The sequence below is a fragment of the Triticum aestivum genome, chromosome 6D (genome assembly GCF_018294505.1).
Source record: "Triticum aestivum cultivar Chinese Spring chromosome 6D, IWGSC CS RefSeq v2.1, whole genome shotgun sequence".
Taxonomy (NCBI): Eukaryota; Viridiplantae; Streptophyta; class Magnoliopsida; order Poales; family Poaceae; genus Triticum; species Triticum aestivum.
The window spans coordinates 425,195,800-425,220,445 of record NC_057811.1 but is presented as its reverse complement, the minus strand read 5'-3'; positions in this window follow the sequence as shown (position 1 = coordinate 425,220,445).

Below are 24,646 nucleotides of genomic sequence, written 5' to 3'. Positions count from 1 at the left end.
AATATAGGTTCAGTTTTGCATTCTTATAGAAAACATAGGTTCAGTTTTGCATTCTTATAGAAAAATAGAACTTAGTTGTGCGTCGTCATGAAAAAACAAACATAACTTGGGCTGCTGATGTTATAGACAAGCTAGGTTGGGAGGCCCAGAGGCCGCTTGATACCTATTGGATCCAAAAAATGTTGAAACATGTCGTGGGCTGCCCATGTTAAACAACAAAACCTAGGCCATGGACCTGCTGGGCCCGGGACTGTCAGCCTCTCGATGAACAGTTGTCTCCCGATTCCTCTTGTTTTGCTGACCATGTTGGGAACGACAGACGGCGGCGCCACGGCGAGAGCACCAAGGCGGAGGACGACGTTGAGACCTCAGACCGAACGAACTGGAGCGGGGGAAGACGCGGGCGGAGGGGAGTGCGAGGGTTGACTTGTTCTGGTGTAGGGTGGGCCAGTGGAGCTGCCGCCGCCGGACAATGTGTGGGAGTAGAGGGATGGCCTGACCAACGCCGTAGGCTATGATGGCCAGCCGCTGTATAGGAAGAGGACGAAAGATTGAACAAAATAAAGAAATACAAATTGATAGGTGGTTGGTCCCATATGTCTGTGTACGAGACCTGCTTGGTCCACCTGAGAAGGGGAATATGTTGGGAGGAAGGAGATTCAAAGCACGGCAACCAAGTGCACTAGTTTTTTTAATGGACAAGTGAACTAGTTACATACATAAGCAAATAGCCACTAAAAAGAGCAAACAGGTTAATGGGTTCTTAAAAGAAATATTTCGGACAAAATAGATAATTACGACACATAGGCTAATGGATGAAACACTCAGATGATAAAGGTGCTTATAAACAGATAAATTACAACATCTAGACCTTCCTAGCATGCTTGATCATGACGCTGCGGCTGTCCGTGTACTCGTCGGTTACGGAAAGCAGACACGCCCTCATGTCCAAGATCCGCCTGTACATGTCGTAGCATGCGTATGCGTCCTTGGCCGCGTAGGTTATATAGGCTAGATTCAGAGGTACCTCCCACGTGTTCAGGTCCTTGGTATCGTTGTCTTCTTTCATGTTGGCGTATCAGGGGTCGATGATGGTCTCGGCGAGGTCAACCACGGAGTCCTTCTCCTGCCCGTTGCCGATGATCTTGTATTGCTTCTGGATGTCGACAAACTTGTTGCACCAGATGGCCGAATCTTCGCGTTCCTCCTTCTCTCCATCGTAGCGAAGGTGCAGTCGGCGCTGCCGATGAAACGGGCGAATGCTCCAGAACCTCTGATGGCCCTACAGCAGTGGTAGATGAGAACCTCGTCGCGCACACATACCTGGGCGACGGTGATCCGCTAGTCCCTATCAGGAGACGAATGGATGGGCACAAGGTCTACTCTTGCAACCTTGTGATTTCTCGTCCTAGGTACTGCTTGAACTCGGCGAGGCAGCGCTTCACCGAGTCCGGATCATTGGTGTACATCACATTCAACTTGGTGCAGCCATAGGACTGAACGGCGAACTCAAAGGGGAACTCCTTGCTGAAGTCCATATCCAGCAGGCTCACCCCTCGGATCGCCATTGGAGTCTCTTCAAGTGAACGAGTGGGTAGGCGGCGGTGGTAGTTCGTTTTTCATCTCTTGGGGAACTGGATTCAACAGTAAACTGAGTGTGTACAGGCGACAACAGTTACTACCCCTCCCTCGCCCGCTGCACGCCCGGCAGAAGATGCACCCTCGGCGCATTCAAACGCCTCCATTAAGAAACCTACTTCGGCCACACGTCGGTTCACGAGCGGGTCTGTATTGGTACTGTAATAACAAGAGTTAGTGGTCACTTTACTTAAATTTAATTAGCTTTAATAGAAATTTATAGTTAAAACGAGCAATGCATTGGCTCATTCTATCAGTGCCACAGGATCAACATGCACAACAATTAGAATTATTATTCTCAGGACGCACATGATTGAGGGAGTCCTGGACTAAGGGGTCCTCGGGCGTCCAACCTGATAGCCATGGGCCGGACTGACGGGCTGTGAAGATACAAAGACCGAAGACTCTACCCATGTCCGAATGGGACTCTCCTTGGTGTGGAAGGCAAGCTTGGCGACCAAATATGAAGATTCCTTTCTCTGTAACCAACTTCATGTAACCCTAGTTCCCTCCGGTGTCTATATAAACCTGAGGGCTAGAGGCGAAGAATCATAATCATAGTCATACAGCCTAGACTTCTAGGGTTTTAGCCATCACGATCTCGTGGTAGATCAACTCTTGTAATACTCATATTCATCAAGATCAATCAAGCAGGAAGTAGGGTATTACCTCCATAGAGAGGGCCCGAACCTGGGTAAAACATTGTGTCCCCCGTGTCCTGTTACCATCGACCTTAGACGCATAGTTCGGGTCCCCCTACCCGAGATCCGCCGGTTTTGACACCGACGTTGGTGCTTTCATTGAGAGTTCCACTGTGCCATCCTCAAAAGGTTCGGTGGCCCCTTCAATCATCTACAGCAATGTTGTCCAAGGAGAAGTCTTCCTCCCCAGACAGATCTTTGTGTTCGGCGGCTTCGCACTGCGGGCCAACTCACTTGGCCATCTGGAGCAGATCGATAGCTACGCCTCCGGCTGTCAGGTCAGATTCGGGAGCTTGAACTACGTCGCGGATATCCGCGGAGGCTTGATCTTCGACGGGCTTGAGACCACGGCAACCGCTCCCCGTCACCGCGATGAACATGACTTAAATCTGTCATCGGACCATACCCAGGAGATAGCACATGTAACTGCCCTGGCCTTAGATCCGGAGCATATCGCACCATCCGAGGACGGGAAGCTCAACCCCGCCACGGACGACGCAGTCCCAGCAGCGTCAAAGCTGCACACAGACCCAACCTCGAGTGGAGTCTGTGTCACCGGAGGCTCGGACTCGTTTCCGGCTATAGGTTCCCAACCATGTGCGTCCACGAGCGTCGAGCTTGATCAGTCATCGATTGTTGAATTCAGCTCCACGGACATTTTTCGGCACTCGCCTTTGGGCAACGTGTTAAATTCGTTAAGAGCACTATCCTTAGCGGGGGCTCATAGTCGAATTATATCAGGTTTGAACTGGAGGCTGATGACGGAGAATTTCTCTTCCCATCCACCGCCCACTTCTTAGCCACTATCGAAGACTTAACCAACACGCTCGATTACGGCTCCGAAGACATCGACGGTATGGACGACGATGCCGATGAGGAGCAAGGCCAAAACCCATCGTTTACCGGACGCTGGACGGCCACCTCTTCTTACAATGCATACATGGTGGATACACCTAAAGAAACTAACAAAGATGACAAAGAAAACCAAGTCGAGGACAAACTTCCTGAGACACAGCCAAAGCGCCGGCGTCAGCGGCGCCATTTTCTACCTCTTAAGCACTGCGTTGGTTTTTCCCTTGAAGAGGAAAGGGTGATGCAGTAAAGTAGCGTAAGTTTTTCCCTCAGTTTTTGAGAACCAAGGTATCAATCCAGTAGGAGGCTACGCTCGAGTCCCACGCACCTACACAAAACAAATAAGAACCTCGCAACCAACGCGATAAAGGGGTTGTCAATCCCTTCACGGTCACTTACGAGAGTGAGATCTGATAGATATGATAAGATAATATTTTTGGTATTTTTATGATAAAGGGAAATAAAGATGTAAAGTAAAATAAAAGGCAATAGAAATAGCTAAGTGTTGGAAGATTAATATGATGGAGAATAGACCCGGGGGCCATAGGTTTCACTAGTGGCTTCTCTCAAGAGCATAAGTATTAGGGTGGGTGAACAAATTACGGTCGAGCAATTGATAGAATTGAGCATAGTTATGAGAATATCTAGGTATGATCATGTATATAGGCATCAAGTCCGTGAGAAGTAGACCGACTCCTGCCTGCATCTACTACTATTACTCCACACATCAACCGCTATCCAGCATGCATCTAGAGTATTAAGTTCATAAGAACAGAGTAATGCTTTAAGTATGATGACATGATGTAGAGGGATAAACTCATGCAATATTATATAAACCCCATCTTGTTATCCTCGATGGGAACAATACAATGCGTGCCTTGGTGCCCCTGCTGTCACTGGGAAAGGACACCGCAAGATTGAACCCAAAGCTAAGTACTTCTCCCATTGCAAGAAAGATCAATTTAGTAGGCCAAACCAAACTGATAATTCGAAGAGACTTGCAAAGATAACCAATCATACATAAAAGAATTCAGAGAAGATTCAAATATTGTTCATAGATAATCTTGATCATAAACCCACAATTCATCGGTCCCGACAAACACACCGCAAAAGAAGATTACATCGAATAGATCTCCACGAGAATCGAGGAGAACTTTGTATTGAGATCCAAAGAGAGAGAAGAAGCCATCTAGCTAATAACTATGGACCCGAAGGTCTGAGGTAAACTACTCACACATCATCGAAGAGGCTATGGTGTTGATGTAGAAGTCCTCCGTGATCAATGCCCCCTCCGGCAGGATGCCGAAAAAGGCCCCAAGATGGGATCTGACGGGTACAGAAGGTTGCGGCGGTGGAATTAGGTTTTCGTGGATGCCTCTGATGGTTTGGGGGTACGTGGGGATATATAGGAGGAAGAAGTACGTCGGTGGAGCAACGTGGGCCCCACAAGGGTGGAGGGCGCGCCTGGGGGGGTAGGCGTGCCCCCTGCCTCGTGCTCTCCTCGTTGATTACTTTACGTGGATTCCAAGTCCTCTAGATCATGTTTGTTCCGAAAATCACGTTCCCGAAGGTTTCATTCCATTTGGACTCTGTTTGATATTCTTTTTTTGCGAAACTCTGAAATAGGCAAAAAACAGCAATTTGGGCTGGGCCTCCGGTTAATAGGTTAGTCCCAAAAATAATATAAAAGTATAAATAAGCCCATTAAACATCCAAAACAGAATATATAATAGCATGGAACAATAAAAAATTATAGATACGTTGGAGACGTATCAAGCATCCCCAAGATTAATTCCCGCTCGTCCTCGAGTAGGTAAATGATAAAAACAGAATTTTTTATGTGGAATGCTTCTTGGCATACTTCTTAATGTAATCCTTTTTATTGTGGCATGAATATTTGGTCCGAAAGATTCAAGATAAAGTTTAATGTTGACATAAAAACAATAATACTTCAAACATGCTAACCAAGCAATTATGTCTTATCAAAATAACATAGCCAAAGAAAGCTTATCCCTACAAAATCATATAGTTAGGCTATGTTTCAATATTGTCACACAAACGTTCTCATCATGCATAACCTCGATGACAAGCTGAGTAATTGGTTCATAATTTTAACGCGCTTCAGCCTTTTCAACTCTTACACAATACATGAGCACAAGCCATGTATATAGCACTATGGGTGGAGTAAAGTATAATGATGTGGGTTATGAGAGAAGACAAAAAGGTAGAAAGTCTCACATTGACGCGGCTAATCAATAGGCTATGGAGATGCCCATCAATTAATGTCAATGAGAGGAGTAGGGATTGCCATGCAACGGATGCACTAGAGCTATAAATATATGAAAGCTCAACAAAACAAACTAAGTGGGTGTGCATCCAACTTGCTTGCTCATGAAGACCTAGGGCATTTTGAGGAAGCCCATCATTGGAATATACAAGCCAAGTTCTATAATGAAAAATTCCCACTAGTATATGAAAGTGACAACATAGGAGACTCTCTATCATGAAAATCATGGTGCTACTTTGAAGCACAAGTGTGGAAAAGGATAATAACATTGTCCCTTCTCTCTTTTTCTCTCATCATTTTTTTGTTGGGCCTTTTCTCCTTTTTTTCTTTGGCCTTTTTTAATTTAGTCCAGAATATCATCCCGACTTGTGGGGGAAGCATAGTCTCCATCATCCTTTCCTCACATGGGACAATGCTCTAATAATGATGATCATCACACTTTTATTACTTACAACTCAACAATTACAACTCAATACTTAGAACAAGATATGACTCTATGTGAATGCCTCCGGCGGTGTACCGGGATATGCGATGAATCAAGAGTGACATGTATGAAAAATTATGAATAGTGGCTTTGCCACAAAATACGATGTCAACTACATGATCATGCAAAGCAATATGACAATGATGAACGTGTCATGATAAACGGAACGGTGGAAAGTTGCATGGCAATATATCTCGGAATGGCTATGGAAATGCCATAATAGGTAGGTATGGTGGTTGTTTTGAGGAAGATATAAGGAGGTTTATGTGTGATAGAGCGTATCGTATCACGGGGTTTGGATGCACCAGCGAAGTTTGCACCAACTCTCAATGTGAGAAAGGGCAATGCGCGGTACCGTAGAGGCTAGAAAATTGTGGAAGGTTGAGAGTGCGTATAATCCATGGACTCACATTAGTCATAAAGAACTCATATACTTATTGCAAAAGTTTATTAGCCCTCGAAGCAAAGTACTACTACGCATGCCCCTAGAGGGATAGATTGGTAGGAAAAGACCATCGCTCGTCCCCGACCGCCACTCATAAGGAAAGCAATAAAAGAACACCTATGTGTCAAAATTGTTACACAACTTTTACCATACGTGCATGCTACGGGACTTGCCAACTTTAACACAAGTATTTCTCAATTTCACAATTACTCAACTAGCACACTCTAATATTACCACCTTTATATCTCAAAACACTTATCAAGTATCTAACTTCTCATGATATTTAACGGACTCAATATAGAAGATTAATTTCACGATTAAAGCAAATTACCATGCTGTTTAAGACTCTCAAAATAATATAAGTGAAGCATGAGAGTTCAACAATTTCTATAAAATATAACCACCGCCGTGCTCTAAAAGATATAAGTGAAGCACTAGAGCAAAACTATATAGCTCAAAGAATATAAGTGAAGCACATAGAGTATTCTAACAAATTCCGAATCATGTGTGTCTCTCTCAAAAGGTGTGTACAGCAAGGATGATTGTGGAAAACTAACAAATAAAGACTCAAATCATACAAGACACTCCAAGCAAAACACATATCATGTGGTGAATAAAAATATAGCTCCAAGTAAATTTACTGATGGATGAGGACGAAAGAGGGGATGCCTTCCGGGGCATCCCCAAGCTTTGGCTTTTTGGTGTCCTTAGATTATCTTGGGGTGCCATGGGCATCCCCAAGCTTAGGCTCTTGACACTCCTTGTTCCATACTCCATCAAATCTTTACCCAAAACTTGAAAACTTCACAACACAAAAGTTAACAGAAAATCTCGTGAGCTCCGTTAGCGAAAGAAAACAAAACACCACTTTAAGGTACTATATTGAAATCATTCTTTATTTATATTGGTGTTAAACCTACTGTATTCCAACTTCTCTATGGTTTATAAACTATTTTACTAGCCATAGATTCATCAAAATAAGCAAACAGCACACGAAAAACAGAATCTGTCAAAAGCAGAACAGTCTGTAGTAATCTGTAACTAACGCAAACTTCTGGAACTCAAAAACTTCAGCCAAAATAGGGAGACCTAAATAATTTGTTTATTGATCTTCTGCAATTGGAATCAATATTTTATCACGTCCTGGTGATTTTTAACAATTGTTTTCGTGAACAGAAAGTTTCTGAAAGTTTCAGCAAGATCAAATAACTATCATCCAAGAAGATCCTATAGGTTTAACTTGGCACAAACACTAATTAAAGCATAAAAACAAATATAACCAGAGGCTAGATCAAAGATTTATTCCTAAACATAAGCAAAAAAAGCAAAAATAAAAATAAAATTGCGTTGCCTCCCAACAAGCGCTATCGTTTAACGCCCCTAGCTAGGCATAAAAACACGGATAAATCTAGGTATTGCCATCTTTGGTATTTATCTTTTTAATGGAGTTATGCTCGAATCTGGGAGGTTCCTTACGTTTCCCTTCATACTCAGAGATTCTTAGATCTAGAGCATCCAACCGTTTATTGCAAAGTGTGATCAAAGTGTTCATACGATTGAGGTTCCCTCCAACATTTTTAAGGGGTTCAAGAGATTTTTGCAATTCGCCCAATTTTTCTAAAATTTGGGTTCCCTCAAGAGTGAGAGTTAATCCTTTTGGTGGGGGAAGTATTCCCACTACCCCCTCTATAATTTCATAAGCAAAACTAGGATCAATTTCAATAAAATTCCCTTTGGCGGCAAAATCAAGGAGTTGTCTATGGGATAAGGTTAGCCCAACATAAAAATTACGAAGTAAAACCTTGAAATCTCCCTCTATAGTGCAGCCACGATAGGATTCTATTAATCTATACCAAGCATCTTTTAAATTTTCTCCTTGTTTTTGTTTGAAGTGAAGAACTTCAAACTCGAGGGCAGAGGAGTAGATAAAGGACTAGCCATAACGACAAAGAAGGCGAAAAAGAGGCGAACGGAAAAGAGAGGGCGAATAAAACGGCAAGGGTGAAGTGGGGGAGAGGAAAACGAGAGGCAAATGGCAAATAATGTAATGCGAGGGATAAGGGTTTGTGATGGGTACTTGGTATGTTGACTTTTGCGTAGACTCCCCAGCAACGGCGCCAGAAATCCTTCTTGCTACCTCTTGAGCACTGCGTTGGTTTTTCCCTTGAAGAGGAAAGGGTGATGCAGTAAAGTAGCGTAAGTATTTCCCTCAGTTTTTGAGAACCAAGGTATCAATCCAGTAGGAGGCTATGCTCGAGTCCCACGCACCTACACAAAACAAATAAGAACCTCGCAACCAACGCGATAAAGGGGTTGTCAATCCCTTCACGGTCACTTACGAGAGTGAGATCTGATAGATATGATAAGATAATATTTTTGGTATTTTTATGATAAAGAGAAATAAAGATGCAAAGTAAAATAAAAGGCAATAGAAATAGCTAAGTGTTGGAAGATTAATATGATGGAGAATAGACCCGGGGGCCATAGGTTTCACTAGTGGCTTCTCTCAAGAGCATAAGTATTACGGTGGGTGAACAAATTACTGTCGAGCAATTGATAGAATTGAGCATAGTTATGAGAATATCTAGGTATGATCATGTATATAGGCATCACGTCGACCGACTCCTGCCTGCATCTACTACTATTACTCCACACATCGACCGCTATCCAGCATGCATCTAGAGTATTAGGTCATAAGAACAGAGTAATGCTTTAAGTATGATAACATGATGTAGAGGGATAAACTCATGCAATATGATATAAACCCCATCTTGTTATCCTCGATGGCAACAATACAATACGTGCCTTGCTGCCCCTACTGTCACTAGGAAAGGACACCGCAAGATTGAACCCAAAGCTAAGCACTTCTCCCATTGCAAGAAAGATCAATCTAGTAGGCCAAACCAAACTGATAATTCGAAGAGACTTGCAAAGATAACCAATCATACATAAAAGAATTCAGAGAAGATCCAAATATTGTTCATAGATAATCTTGATCATGAACCCACAATTCATCGGTCCCGACAAACACACCGCAAAAGAAGATTACATCGAATAGATCTCCACGAGAATCAAGGAGAACTTTGTATTGAGATCCAAAGAGAGAGAAGAAGCCATCTAGCTAATAACTATGGACCCGAAGGTCTGAGGTAAACTACTCACACATCATCGAAGAGGCTATGGCGTTGATGTAGAAGCCCTCCGTGATCAATGCCCCTTCCGGCAGGACGCCGGAAAAGGCCCCAAGATGGGATCTCACGGGTATAGAAGGTTGCGGCGGTGGAATTAGGTTTTCGTGGATGCCTCTGATGGTTTGGGGGTACGTAGGTATATATAGGAGGAAGAAGTACGTCGGTGGAGCAACATGGGCCCCACGAGGGTGGAGGGCGCGCCTGGGGGGTAGCCGTGCCCCCCTGCCTCGTGCTCTCCTCGTTGATTACTTTATGTGGACTCCAAGTCCTTTGGATCACGTTTGTTCCGAAAATCATGTTCCGAAGGTTTCATTCTCCGTTTGATATTCTTTTTCTGCGAAACTCTGAAATAGGCAAAAAAACAGCAATTTGGGTTGGGCCTCCGGTTAATAGGTTAGTCCCAAAAATAATATAAAGTGTATAAATAAGCCCATTAAACATCCACAACATAATATATAATAGCATGGAACAATCAAAAATTATAGATACGTTGGAGACGTATCACCATTCTAAGTCACGTCAGGGAAAAGACAGCAATACCGGCATGGGAGAGAACAATACTCCGGACGATGCCGAAGACAATGAAGATCCCGTTGAGGCAACTTCCGAACAGGACGAACGGGAAGACGGGCAAGTCAGCCCTGATGAACAGGCCATACATGAAGACTCGGAGGACAGTAATTATCTTCCGCTCTCCGAGGATGAGGTGAGCCTTGGCAACGAGGATTTTATCGTGCCTGAGGAACCTCTCGAGCGGGAGCGCTTTAAGCGCCGGCTAATAGCCACTGCAAGGAGCCTGAAAAAGAAGCAGCAGCAGCTTCAAGCTGATCAAGACCTGCTCAACGATAGATGGACTGAGGTCCTGGCAGCCGAGGAATACGACCTCAAGCGCCCAGCCAAAAGTTACTCGAAGCGCAAATTGCTACGTCAGTTCGATGATAAGGCACCGGAGCCCATACCATCATCGCACAATGCGGCTAACCGACCACCACACGGTCGGGACAAAGCGGCAACTCAAGCCGAACACCAGCCCACCCCACCTCACCGTAAAGGCAGAGATAAAGCAGCTCGGGGTTATACATATGACCTCCGGCAGGACCTGGACAGTAGAGCAGGACATACCAGATCGATCTACGGATCGCGAGGACGTGCCCCGACAGGCGGCGACGACTATCTACTCGGACGTGACAAGCCTAGTCATGCCCGGGCCGAAAACCACAAACGGACTCCATCAGAGCTACGTCGCAATGTGGCCCGATATAGAGGCGCCGCACACCCTCTTTGCTTCACAGACGAAGTAATGGAGCACGAATTCCCAGAAGGGTTTAAACCCGTGAATATCAAATCATATGATGGAACAACTGATCCCGCGGTATGGATCAAGGATTTCCTTCTTCATATCCATATGGCCTGCGGAGATGACCTTCATGCCATCAAATACCTCCCACTAAAACTCAAAGGGCCAGCTCGGCACTGGTTAAACAGTCTGCCTGAAAACTCTATTGGCAGTTGGGAGGATTTGGAAGACGCCTTCTGCGAAGACTTCCAAGGTACATATGTCCGGCCACCGGATGCCGATGACTTAAGTCACATCGTCCAGCAGCCCGGAGAGTCGGCCAGGAAACTCTGGACTAGGTTCTTAGTTAAAAAGAACCAAATCGTCGACTGTCCGGACGCGGAAGCCCTAGCGGCCTTCAAACACAGTGTCCAGGATGAGTGGCTCGCCCGCCACCTCGGTCAAGAAAAACCAAAATCCATGTCAGCCCTTACTGCTGATGACCCGCTTTTGCACGGGAGAAGACAGTTGGCTCGCTCATAGAAGCAACAGCGCCAGCGATCCGAGCACTTCCGAAGTCCGAAACGGCAACGGCAAGCCATGACGCAGTAAACACAAACGTCGCAATGATAATGATGGAACGCACGACATAACGGTCAACACCGGATTCAGCGGCCCCAAATCCGGTCAACGGAAAAAGCCATTCAAGGCAAACAGAGACGGACCATCCAATTTAGACAAGATATTGGATCGGCCCTGCCAGATTCATGGCAACCCCGATAAACCAGCTAATCACACCAACAGAAGCTGTTGGGTCTTCAAATAGGCCGGCAAGCTCAACGCCGAACACAAGGGGAAGAGGCCGCCCGGTGATAGCGATGACGAAGAGACTCACCAACCAAATACCGGGGGTCAGAAGCAATTTCCCCCCGAAGTAAAAACAGTGAACATGGTATACATGACACACACCTCTACAAGGGAGCATAAGAAGCGCTCCCTCCGGACAGAGGATCATACTACGGTTACTTCAGCCGAAGTACAAAGCGGTCTTATTAAATCACATACCTTGTCGGCCATTAAGCCACCGGTCTCCATTCAACAGGACTGACCAATTTTGGAGCTGGACTAGCAGTTCGGCTTCCGCCGTCCGCCTCATATACCTGCGAAATCTGTACCGCGCATACATAACTATGCACTTAAAATACCCTGGGCATCGGCGGAAGCACAATACGGATGGGCCTATAAGTACTCCCATAACCTCCTTCTTTTTTCTTTTCTAACTACTCTTTCTTTTTCATTATCCTTTACCACAGGTGGCTCAAAGGCTGGTCATCTCACTGACTCTATCGGAGTTCGGGTTCGTATATTCACCCAAAGGCTACTCCTGTTAAGGAGCCCCTTCACCGAGGAAAGGCGGCGTAGACGTGCGACAGGAGGTCCAAAACAACTTTTTGTAGACCGCACTCTCTATTTTGCGATCCTGTAAAGTGCCCTTTTCCTCAGCCGTCGACCCCTGGCATGTCAAATAGTCGGGGTTGTGGCGTTATTATATATAAAATGACGATTGGCATATCACTCAGGTTCCAGTGAACATAATCCGTATCCAGTATTCACTTTTCTCTAAAGAACTGAATTTTGCTCCTTTGGTTGTTTCACACACGCACCCCGACATAACTTGCCAGGGGCTCGGTATGGGAACAAAGTGAGTTGCCAACAAGTCCGAACAGCTTTATAGCATACTTCGGCATCGTGAGTTTGGCCTTATATGCATCAGCTCCGAATCATGTCTTGGGTCAATAGTTGGGTTGCCTGGCTCCTGTGCTTACTACCTTACGTTTCGCTCTATCGGCTAGGGTAGTAAACGGAGAACTACTGCGATTGTGTTTCCGGTTCATCTGGTCAAACACCTCAGTAGAGAAAGCCGAAAACTGTCTGTCATGATGCGGCGAGAGCTGGTCAACCACTCGATGACTTATCAGAATCTTTCGCGATTCCCTCCGTATTACACGAAGGACCTTTCTTCAGGTCATACATGTAACACACCGTATTGGGATAACTGCGTACATACCACGGTCTATATCGTATACCCACCGTAAAACTCCTATGGCTAAGTGAAAGTGTTAACACCCTATAGTCCGATTGCCTAGTTCGCCGCATTGATACCTCCTTCATGGACCAAGACGTTGGGTTAAGAGTGATCAAGTGCTTTTTCGAACACCCCCGTATTTTCTACGAGGGGGCTGAAGCCGACGACTGCAAAACTTTCAGATTATACAAAAACGGCCGCACAGGAGGAACCAAAGCTTTTAGGCGACACTAAAATGAAAAATAGCTTTATTATATCATGATATTGTCTTTTACAATCTCAATACATTTCACTCGAATATCATGTCTTTCAATCACTGGCCCTCTATTAAGCGGGCACCCTCTAAGACATCCTCGAAATAATGCTCCGGTGCGTGGTGGTCCTTGCCCTTGGGTGGACTCTTCGCTGCAATGTCGGTGGCCTTCATCTTCGCCCAGTATGTCTTGACGCGGGAAAAGGCCATCCGTGCACCTTCAATGCACGTTGACCGCTTAACGGCGTCGATACGCGGCACCACATCAACAAGTCACTGCACCAAACCAAAATAACTATCCGGAATTGGCTCGGTTGGCCACAGCCGGACCACGACGTCCTTCATGGCAGATCTGGATATCTTGTGGAGCTCTGCCCACTGGGCAATCTGTTCGTTCAGCAACAGCGGATGCTTCGGCATGCTAAACTGCGACCGGAACAGCTTTTCTGTTGCATGTCCTTCTTGCGCTTGGAAAAACTGCGTCGCATCGGAGACACTCTTCGACAAGTCCAACAATGCGTCTGGAGAACTCCACACTTGATTAAGCGGGGCATAATTCGGATCGCCGAACTTAGTTTGTAACAAAAAGGGCTTACCAGCCGCGATCTCCCCAGCTTGCCGGATCTCCTCCCGGGCCGCTCTAGACTCGGACCGTGCTTCTTTCGCCTCTCGTAAGGCCTTGTCAAGATCAGTCGTTCTGGCTTTATTATGTTTCTCGAGAAATTCGCAGCGGCTAGCGGCATCCTTTAGCTCAAGCGCCATCGTGGATATTCTCTCCTCGTATTGGCGCCGAGCAGCCTGTTCGGCCTTTAACTCGGCACATGCCTTTTCGGCAGCCGCATTACTAATCCGGGCCTGCTCCTTGGCCCGGGCTAGCTCAGCCCGAAGGATCTCAACTGCGGCGGCACCATGCATATCTCAGTATACAATTCTTAGCGTCATGCTTATATTTATATTATAAGCACGTGCAAAAACATACCTTGCGCCTCGTCAAGCCGCCTGTTGATAAGATCTCATCATCCGCCTCATCAATCTTCCGTTGCAGATCTGCAACCTCTATAGTTCGGGCAGTAGCCAGGGAGGTAACAGCCTGTGTTCCAATTAATCAGATTATTTCCGGGGCATATCTTTTTGATCCTCTGATCGCCTCCCTTGGGAAGCCAATCAGAGTCTCAGGGGCTACTATCTATACACAGGTGCATTTTTTGAATAAAACACAATCGAAAATATTACAGTACAAACCTCGAAGCCTCTTAGCAGGCTCGTGAAGGCTTCATTCAATCTGCTTTTTGCAGACAGAACCCTTTCAACCACCGTACCCATCAAGGTACGATGTTCCTCTAAGACGGACGCCTGTCGCAGCATGTTCGTCAATATATCCGGCGCTTCTGGATCTCCGGAAGCTGCTGTAGGAGTACGGCCTCCCTTCAAAGGGATTCGTTTATTCGTCCCTAGAGTCGTCTCCGGCTGTAAGCCGGACAGGCCGGAGCCTTTATTGTTGGCCCCCGGACCCTAGGCTAGCGAAGTATCACCTTCGGGTAGTGTCTTCATCATCCCTCTTACCACTTGTTGATCAGGAGAGACCCTTCGGGACGACACCTCAAAGTTGTCCGCCCTATTGGGCGAGGAGGCCGGTGGAGGCGTCTCGCTTCCCATCATCTCCGGGAGAAGATCCCTCGAGGAAGAGGATTGTTGAAGAAGACTGTGTGTCGAGCTGCAAAAACATATATTCTAGATGTTACCTTGGTAACAGGAAAGGAACGTGATATGTTTAAAACACCCTTGTTCACTTACGATTTGGCTAAAGGGTTGTCCTCACTGTGGGACTGTGCGAGGACGTCGTCCTCCAAGCCCGAGCCGCCCGACAGGGGCACCTTGCCTTGCTTAGGAGCCTTTTCCTCCCAACCTTCGGAGGTGGCCCTTTTCTTACCATGGGGAGAAGGTATGTTGGCCTCTCCTTCACTTTTGTCTTCGGGTGATGGAATTTTGATCTCCCCGGACACAGTGTCTGATATACCTTCGGGGTGGAGGCCACCTTTGGTCCTCCCGCTCTCCGCCTTGTCCTCCTTCACAGGCATCTAGTACGGTGCCGGGAACAACATCCTTGTTAGTACGGGATCCGCTGAGTCTTCGGGAAGGGGGCCGAACACCTAATTCGCTTCGCTTTCTTTATCCAGCCCTGGAAGAAGATAGTTTGCTCGGTATCGTGTATGGCATACATAGCTAAAAATTGTTCGGGATTCGAGCTCTTACTGAGGTATCTGGATGGTTGCAGTCGAGGCTGATGTCCTTGGTGGTGTCCGGCCACTGTTTTCGTTTTCCGAAAAACAACTTCCACATTCCTTTGTGCTGGGCACGACAGGGCCCGACGGACCAGCATTACTTGAATCACGTTGATAAGATCGATGTCCTTGTCAAGGAGGCTCCAGATGCGGCTCTGTAGAGTCTGCACTTCGTCAATTGATCCCCTGTCCAGCCCCTTATTAATCCATGATGCAAGCTGTAATGGAGGGCCAGATCGGAACGCGGGTATAGCTGCCCACTTGGTACCGCGGGGTTCATTGACGTAAAACCACTCCCGCTGCCATAAGTTGGGAGTTTCGGTGAAGGAGCCTTTCGGTCAGAGAGCATTGCTAAGCTTGCTCACTGTAGCGCCGCCGCACTCCGCTTGTTCCCTGTCGACTACCTTCGGCTTCACACTAAAGGTCTTGAGCCATAAGCCGAAGTGTGGGGGAATACAGAGAAAGGCCTCGCACGTGATAATGAACGCCGAGATGTGAAGGAAAGAATCTGGGGCTAGATCGTGAAAATCTAGTCCGTAATAAAACATGAGCCCCGGACGAAGGGATGAAGAGCGAATCCTAGCCCTCGAAGGAAGTGGGAGATGAATACAACCCTCTCGCCGGATCTGGGAGTAGGAATAACCTGTCCTCGAGCAGGAAGCCTATGGGGGATCTCCGCTGTCAGGTATCTGGCCGCACGGAGCTTCGCAATGTCCTCCTCTGTAACAGAGGAAGCCACCCATCGGCCCTGTGGGCTGGGTCCGGACATGATTGGGAAGCTTGAAACAATGAAGTCGGACCTTGGGTGCTAGAACTCGAAGTTGGAAGGGCTGAGGAAAGGGTCGGTGTAAAAAGAGACGACCCTTGGCTCCTTTATAAAGGCAACGGATATCGAACGCCTCCTCCTAAGCCTAAAAACCTTCCTATTCCTAATGAATCGTCCCAATGGAATGGTTGGGTTACCCACGCTTGTATTGATGAGAATCCCGCAATAAGGGGACATGATCTCTGCTTCGACAAGACGTGCCAATAAAAACCGCGCCTCAAAACGCGGAACGGCAGGACAAGAAACGGTTCGAAATAATGACCGGGCGGACGTGATGTCACATTACAAAAAGTTGTCGGCAGATTGGACTCGTGAAATATTATACTCTCTGCGGTTGTGTGTGGTACTTGTGTTGCAGATCCGGACACGTTCGTTGCGTCCGAAAACTATCTTGGAGCATTCGGAAAGGGGAACCCGCCTTGCAATGCCGAAGACAATCTGCGTGCCGGACACCTCGTCATTGAAGCCTGGTTCAGGGGCTACTGAGGGAGTCCTGGACTAAGGGGTCCTCGGGCGTCCGGCCTGATAGCCATGGCCCGGACTGATGGGCTGTGAAGATACAAAGACCGAAGACTCTACCCGTGTCCGGATGGGACTCTCCTTGGCGTGGAAGGCAAGCTTGGCGACCAAATATGAAGATTCCTTTCTCTGTAACTGACTTTATGTAACCCTAGTTCCCTCCTGTGTCTATATAAACCGGAGGCTAGAGGCAAAGAATCATAATCATAGTCATACAGGCTAGACTTCTAGGGTTTTAGCCATCATGATCTCGTGGTAGATCAACTCTTGTAATACTCATATTCATCAAGATCAATCAAGCAGGAAGTAGGGTATTACCTCCATAGAGAGGGCCTGAACCTGGGTAAAACATTGTGTCCCCCGTCTCCTATTACCATCGACCTTAGACGCACAGTTCGGGACCCCCTACCCGAGATCCGCCGATTTTGACACCGACAACGATCAACACATTTGTCGCACTTTCACACAGATAATACTACCAAGTTTGAACTGTTTGTTATGGTTGTTGTCCTCTGCATCATCATGCCGTGTTTCCCAGCTTGCAAGATTCAGAACCAACAAATAAGATCCAAATAATAAGTACAACAAAGATGCCTACACATCTCATTGATTGCCAACTTGCAAGATTCATAACCAACAAATAAGATTCGAATAATAAGTACAACAAATATGCCTACACATCTCATTGATTCCCAGCTTGCAAGATTCAGAACCAACCCATTAGAGCCTTTTGATAAAGTGAATATCGGGATTAAATCCATCTTGGCTAGCCGTGTCATACAACCGAAGAACTTGGCGAATGCTCTTGACCGTCACAACATCTGTAGTTGAGTATTCCTATTTGCACAGCACAAACAAGAAGAGCATGATTACTATAATAGGGGCACTCCTTGAACTCAACCTGCAACTCCACTAGGATGAGGCCTGCCTGGAGTTCCATGATTCAATTCATACGCCTTTTTCTGCAGTTCACCTGAAATGAAGCAAAGATTGCATCATTCAGCTAGCAAGAAGTACTTGCTCTCGTGAGCTGGCAGGTTCTTCTTTAGTAGTTGCACTAAAATTGAGGAACATTAAGGTTGGCTGTCCCGCTCATGTAACGTGCAACTATAATTTGCTTATCCTTTTGTGCAGTTCCACTAAAATAAAGTGCCATTGTGGTGACAGTGACAGCTCATCTTGCAAAGGCTAATAAAATGTTGCACGAGATTACCAGCAGAACTTGACGGAGATTTTGGAAACTCCAATCACCATTTTGTGCAGTTCCACCAAAATTGAGAGATGTTACCCACATGACATTTTAGTTGAACTACACAAGACACTCATTCCTAAAAAAAAGGTGTTTTGTGCAGTTCACCAAAAGGTCACAATAGCAACAAGGTGAAATGGATATCCGTATCTGCACAAAAAGATAGAAAGTAAACAGTTGTTGGTCAATAAGAATATACGAAACATACACGAAATGAAAAGAAGCATCTTACTTATGTTCATGGCAATCACGCAAGGACAGTAGAAATTTTAAAACGTCAGCAATGCTTCATGTTACCGGAAGCATTACGATCAACAATGACATTCGTCAAATATGGGATTACTTTAATGGTGGCATTGCTTGTTTACCAGATACAGTAAATCAAAAGCAGCTAAAGAGTTGGTTTAAGGGCATGGGACCGTGGGGACACCAGGACACTTAGCAGCGTAAATGAGCAACTTACTTATCATACTGGGGAAAATAGCAGGAGTACCATTTGTAACACAGTTTAATTGCATCTTATCACTGGAGGCATTAGATTAACAATAACACTGGTTAGACATGTCCCTAAGGTAACAGTGTGATCGCTTCATTTTACATGCGCCCTTACATTAACAACAACAAAAGGTTGGTATAAGGACATGTGACAATGGACGCATCAGCACAATGTACCTACAAGGAGGCATAAAGTGGTGATGCCGAGTTTGTTCATGCTATGTGAGGGCAGCAAATCTAATCCTGGAGACCTTTTACTATGTGAGGGCAGCAAATCTAATCCTGGAGACCTTTTACTATGTGAGGGCAGCAAACCTAATCCTGGAAACCTTTTAGTATGTGAGGGCAGCAAATCTAATCCTGGAGATCTTTTACTATGTGAGGGCAGCAAATCTAATCCTAGAGACCTTTTACTATGTGAGGGCAGCAAATCTAATCCTTAGACCTTTTACTATGTGAGGGCGGCAATTCTAATCCTGGAGACCTTGTACCAGGTGAGGGCAACAAATCTAATCCTGGACATACTCTGTTGACTTGTCCACCAGCCGCCACTTTCTATCCTTTTTTCAACCAATAATAGATATGTTCCTTATCTAGTTTGTACTGCGTTTTCCCATTATTTCCCTTTTCAACCAAGAGATCGGTTGTGTCGGATTTCGGGTTCCGGCAAAACCCTTGAGGTTCAAACACTGGGGTGCGCGCGAAGATCTCTCCCTCCCCCTAGCTCGCTCTCCCAACGATCGTCAGGCCTAGCGCATCGAACCCAAAGAACGAGAGACACAAGAGTTTATACTGGTTCGGGCCACCGATGTGGTGTAATACCCTACTCCAGTGTGGTGTGGTGGATTGCCTCTTGGGCTAAGGATGAACAGTTACAAGGGAAGAATAGCCTCCTGAGGAGAGGTGCTCTTGTGCTTGTGTGTGGCTATGGATGGAATGGCCCCGATCCAAGATGAGATCAAGATGCCTCCTATGGTGGTGGCTAGTCCTATTTATAGAGGCCCTGGTCCTCTTCCCAAATATTGAGCGGGAAGGGATCCAACAACGGCCAAATTCGAAGGGAGACAACTAGTACAAGTTATCCTGACTAAAGGTGGTCTTCGCCTGCCAAAGGCTCCGGTGGTGACGCCGTCTTGGGCTCCACGGTGACCTCCATCCTGTCGTCCTGCTGGTCTTGGTCTCGTTGCACTACTGGAATTAGCTTATTTGCCGTCTACCAGTTCTTTGCCGTCTGCTGGCTGACGGCAAAGAAGGTCTTTGCCGTCCGCTTCAGGAAAACGAACGGCAACGAACTGGCTGATGGCAAAGAAGGTCTTTGCCATCAGCCAATTCTTTGCCGTCCGCTAGCGGACGGCAAAGAATCTTTGCCGTCAGCTGGCAGACGGCAAAGAGAGAGGTGGCCCCCGCTAACGAGCTGATCATAAAAAACTTAACGGGCCCCCTTCTTTGCCGTCTGCCAGCAGACGGCAAAGAGAAAAAAAAGCGGACGGCAAAGGTGGGGCGGACGGCAAAGAGCTAACCAAAATAACGGCCGAGCCCCACCCCGTCCCTCCATCTCTCTGTTTCTGTCTCCTCCCCGACAACCACCGCCACCCACCGCCACCCCCAGCACCCGCCACGGCCCCCTTGCCCCGCCACCCGCCCACCCGCCGCCCCGCCGCCGCCCCCTTGCCCCGCCACCCGCCCACCCATCGCCCCTCGCTCCGTCGCCCCGACCACCCGCCGCCCCACTTGCCCCACCACCCGCCGCCGCCCCCATGCCCCGTCGCCACGCCGCCCGAACGGACCACAACCGCGGCACCCCGCCGCCCGAACAGCCCACCGTCGCGGCGCCCGCCGCCCCCACCGCCTGCCCAGCGCCCCGGCGCCACCGTCGCCCCCAACGACACCTCTCCGAAGCCCTGCGGCCCCCGTCGCCACCGCCACCCTGCCGCTGCGAAGCCCCGGCCAACGCCATCTCCGGTGAGTTTTTTTTCCTGTTTTTTCTTTTTTGCTGTTTAATTGTTAGATTAGACTAGATATGTGTTAGTGTTAGATTTAGTGCTAGATTATATTAGATTAGACTAGTGCATGGGTTTTAGTTAATCAGTTATATAATTATAAGAAGTAGAAAAAAGATGAAAAAAGAAGAAGAAGAAGAAGAAGAAGAAGAAGAAGAAGAAGAAGAAGAAGAAGAAAAGAAGAATATGTAGAAGGGGGAAGAAGAAGAAGAAGAAGAAGAAGAGGAGGAGGAGGAGAAGAAGAAGAAGAAGAAAAAGAGGAGGAGAAGAAGAGGAAAAAGGAAAATAAGGAAGAAATAAAAGAAGAAGAAGAGAAGGAAAAAAGCAAAAGAAGAAAGGAAAGAAGAAGAAGAAGAAGAAGAAGAAGAACAAGAAGAAGAAGAAAAGGAAAGAAGAAGAAGGAGAGAAGGAAACACCCCGACCCCCTCACCCCGACACCCCGACCCCGACACCACACCCCGACCCCCTGACCCCGACACCCTGACCCCGACACCACACCCCAACACCCCGACCCCCTGACCCCGACACCCCGACCCCGACACCACACCCTGACACCCCGACCCCGACACGACACCCCGACCCCGAAACAGCACCCCGACCCCGACACGGCACCCCGACCCCGACACGGCACCCCGACACCGACACGACACCCCGACCCCCGACACCTCCCAAAAAGGTGCTCTTTGGCCTTCCAGAGGCCGACGGGGTCATATATTTTTGAATTATGAGTTAGGTCATATATTTTTCGATTTTGTTATGAAAAACATCATATATAATTGTGTTGATCGGGTAGATTTAAATGTGCAGTTGTTTCATCGCTGCGAGGTTTTGGTGTTCGACGACCTCCCCGTGCGTTTGACGAGCTCTGCCCCTTCATTCGTGGGTGAGCACAAATTACATGTCCTCCTCCCCCCTTAATTATTTGCTCTGTTCCGGTGTTCGTGCCGATGAAACTTGATAGCTAGCTATATATCTGTCTTGAATCATCAGTATGCGTACCCCGACCCCCGACACCCCGACCCCCGACACCCAGACCCCGAAACAGCACCCCGACCCCGACACGGCACCCCGACCCCGACACGCCACCCCGACACCCTGGCACGACACCCCGACCCCGACCCCCGACACCCTGACATCATATATTTTTCGATTTTGTTATGAGAAACATCATATATAATTGTGTTGATCGGGTAGATTTAAACATCATATATATTTTTTGATTTTGTTATGAAAAACATCATATATTATTATTCATGTTGGTATTTTTTTATGTTGTCCTAATTTCGTTTACTCTTTGTCATGGCAGGTGTTGAAAGATGGTGGGCGCTCGTCGGGAGCGCTCCGAGGCCCCTTCTTCGTCGGCGCGTGGTGGGAGGTCTTCCATTCCACACGCACCTCTCCGCCGAGCGTTGCTGGACAGTATGGCGACACCGCCGGGCCCTTATTCGTCGACAGCGGTGCCCGGCAGGGGACGAGGTAAGGGAGGGAAGAAGAGAGGAGCACGTGGTCGCGGGAGAGGGGGTAGGGTGACTGCTAGGGCGCCTTCCTCGCCGCCACCCCCAGTTGTTTTACCCGAGCACGTGACTGCTAGGGTGGACTCGTCCGAGGAGGAGGCTACACGGACTCCGGTCCACAAGCCTTCGGCCCACGAGCCTCGGGTCGACGGGCCTTCGGCCCACGAGCCCCCGGAGGAGCACACGTCTGGATGGGGTACCTGGCCGGATGAGCCTGAGGGGCCGAGTGGCCATGCTGATGATGGCGGGGAGCCGACTGATATTGAGGAGGAGGGGGCACCGTCTACCAGCGTGGTTGTACACGGCTCCCATCCCTGTCGGCGACCCGCGAGCAGAGGTGGTTGATTTACCCTGATGGGGAGAGGAAAGTGCATTTAATATTTTTGTACCTTCTGCATTCACGTTTCTTCAAATATCTAATGCGTTGGCCTTGTCATGCTGTAATGTAGGGGTTGGGACCACCATCATAGTGTCCGCCGGCCCAACTCCGTCCTTGGAGTGCTTTGCCGGCAAAACTTCCCGGGGTTTGTCACGTTGCCTGGTGAGGGTCGGCTTCCAGAGCTTGGATTGAGCTAGGAGCACTACTTGGCTGCCCCGGCCCCGCCGGGTGAGATTATCAACGGTGTCTTGTGCGACACGAGGGCAGACGTGGTGATCAGAAAGTTCTGGGTAATTTCTCCTTTACACATTTAAAAATCTTCAACTAGCTAGTTATTAATTGTACTAATCAATATTGTCTCATTTGATTGCAGACATTCTACAGGTGTGAGGAGGGATACGAGGAGGAGGCGGAAAATGTTATCGAGAACGTCTGCAAGCGCCTACTACAGAACTTACGGCACGAGGCTCGGGTGCAGGCTGTTCGAGACTACTACGCCTTGCGTGGTATCAAGAAGCCCAAGCCGGCGTGCCGCGATAAGTTCCTAAGTAAGGAGCAGTACATGAAGGTAATTCTTAAGGCCTTGTACTTACTTCCTTCATTTAGTAATTCATAGCCGTAGCGCTCAAGTTTCTATTTGCTAACTTAGGCGCCTCCGAGATGGTGTGCGGATCAGATGGATTGTTGGGAGGTGTTGGTCAATGAGTGGTGCTCAAAAGAATGGCTAGCCGTCCACAACGCGGCCAAGGACAAACGTGCCCAAATGGAAGGTGTGCCACACCATCAAGGCAGCTCCAACTTATATCAGTTCGGGCGGAACTGGGTATGTGGTTTGCTTCATGATTCATGCAATTCATTCATCATGCTAGCTTGAGCCCTTTAATTACTAATTTACTTTGTTTCTCTCTTTCAGGCACGCTACAATAAGGCGGATAAGGTGCCAGAGGTGTACGACCTGTATGCCATGGCCCACACTGCCTCTTTCAAGAAAGTCAAGGCATTCTCTCCGTCTGACCTCGATGATGCAAACAACTTCACCAACATCTCCTCCCACGACAAGCTCGTGAAATATAGAGATGAGGGGAAGGCGAGGAAAGGGGAGGACTTTAACCCGAGCCAGGGTCCCATTGATCCAGAGCTGGTGATGATATCTGGTGGCGGGAGGTCCCATGGCTCCATAGCCATTGGAGATGGACTTATCCGTTGTCCTAGCACTCTCCCGGAGATCAAGGCGCGCCAGTCGAGCTCCGCTCCTGAGATAAGGCCTCGTGAACGGCCAGTCCAACTCGCCATCAAGGTTAGTTATACGTACTCAGCTATCTTTCTCCATTACATTGTGTGTGCTTCCATAAATGATTACAAATGGTAACGAGGAGTGGTGTTGCAGGCTGCTATACAGAGTGAGAGAGATAGAACGGAGAATCTTCTGGCGCAGGCGGCGGAGAGGCAGCGGGAGTTGGAGGAGAGGACGACAAAGATGTTGGAGGAGGAGAGGGCACGGAATGACATGCAGGCAAGGGCCATGTACGAGCTCCTTGTGGTAAGTTTCTTCTGCAGATTAGCCAAAACATTCATGTAGTGTTTGTCTCATTACTAACTAGTATGACTGAGTCGTCAAAACCAAATGTGCAGTCTGTGTGCGAGAAGACCGGTCAGACCGCTCCGCCGATGCCAGTGATTGCTCCTGGGACCACAGTGAGTTTAATTTGAATGGACATTACTTGCTACTCTTAACATTTGAGTGTCTTCATGCTAACGAGACATTGGAAATGATCTTTGGTGCAGCGTAACTCCAGACAAGCATCGGACGATCCTTCTCCAGCTACCGGCACGAGCCAGCCCGCTCCTACACCTCCATGATCATGGTAAGTTTCTCTAGTGTTTTGCTTAACAAATGCATAAAGACCTAGACTTAGCCTTATTTCCTCCAATATGCTTACCACAATGACCTAGACTTAGCATAATTAGCTTAGTTAGCTCATAAACAATCCATTTTACCCAAGTTAGCTCTAAAATGACCCATTTTACCTTAGTTAGCTCATAAATGATCAATTTTACCCAAGTTAGCTCTAAAATGACCCATTTTACCTAGACTAGCTCCAAAATGATCCATTTTACCTATGTTAGCTCTAAAATGACCCATTTTACCTAGGTTAGCTCCAAAATGAC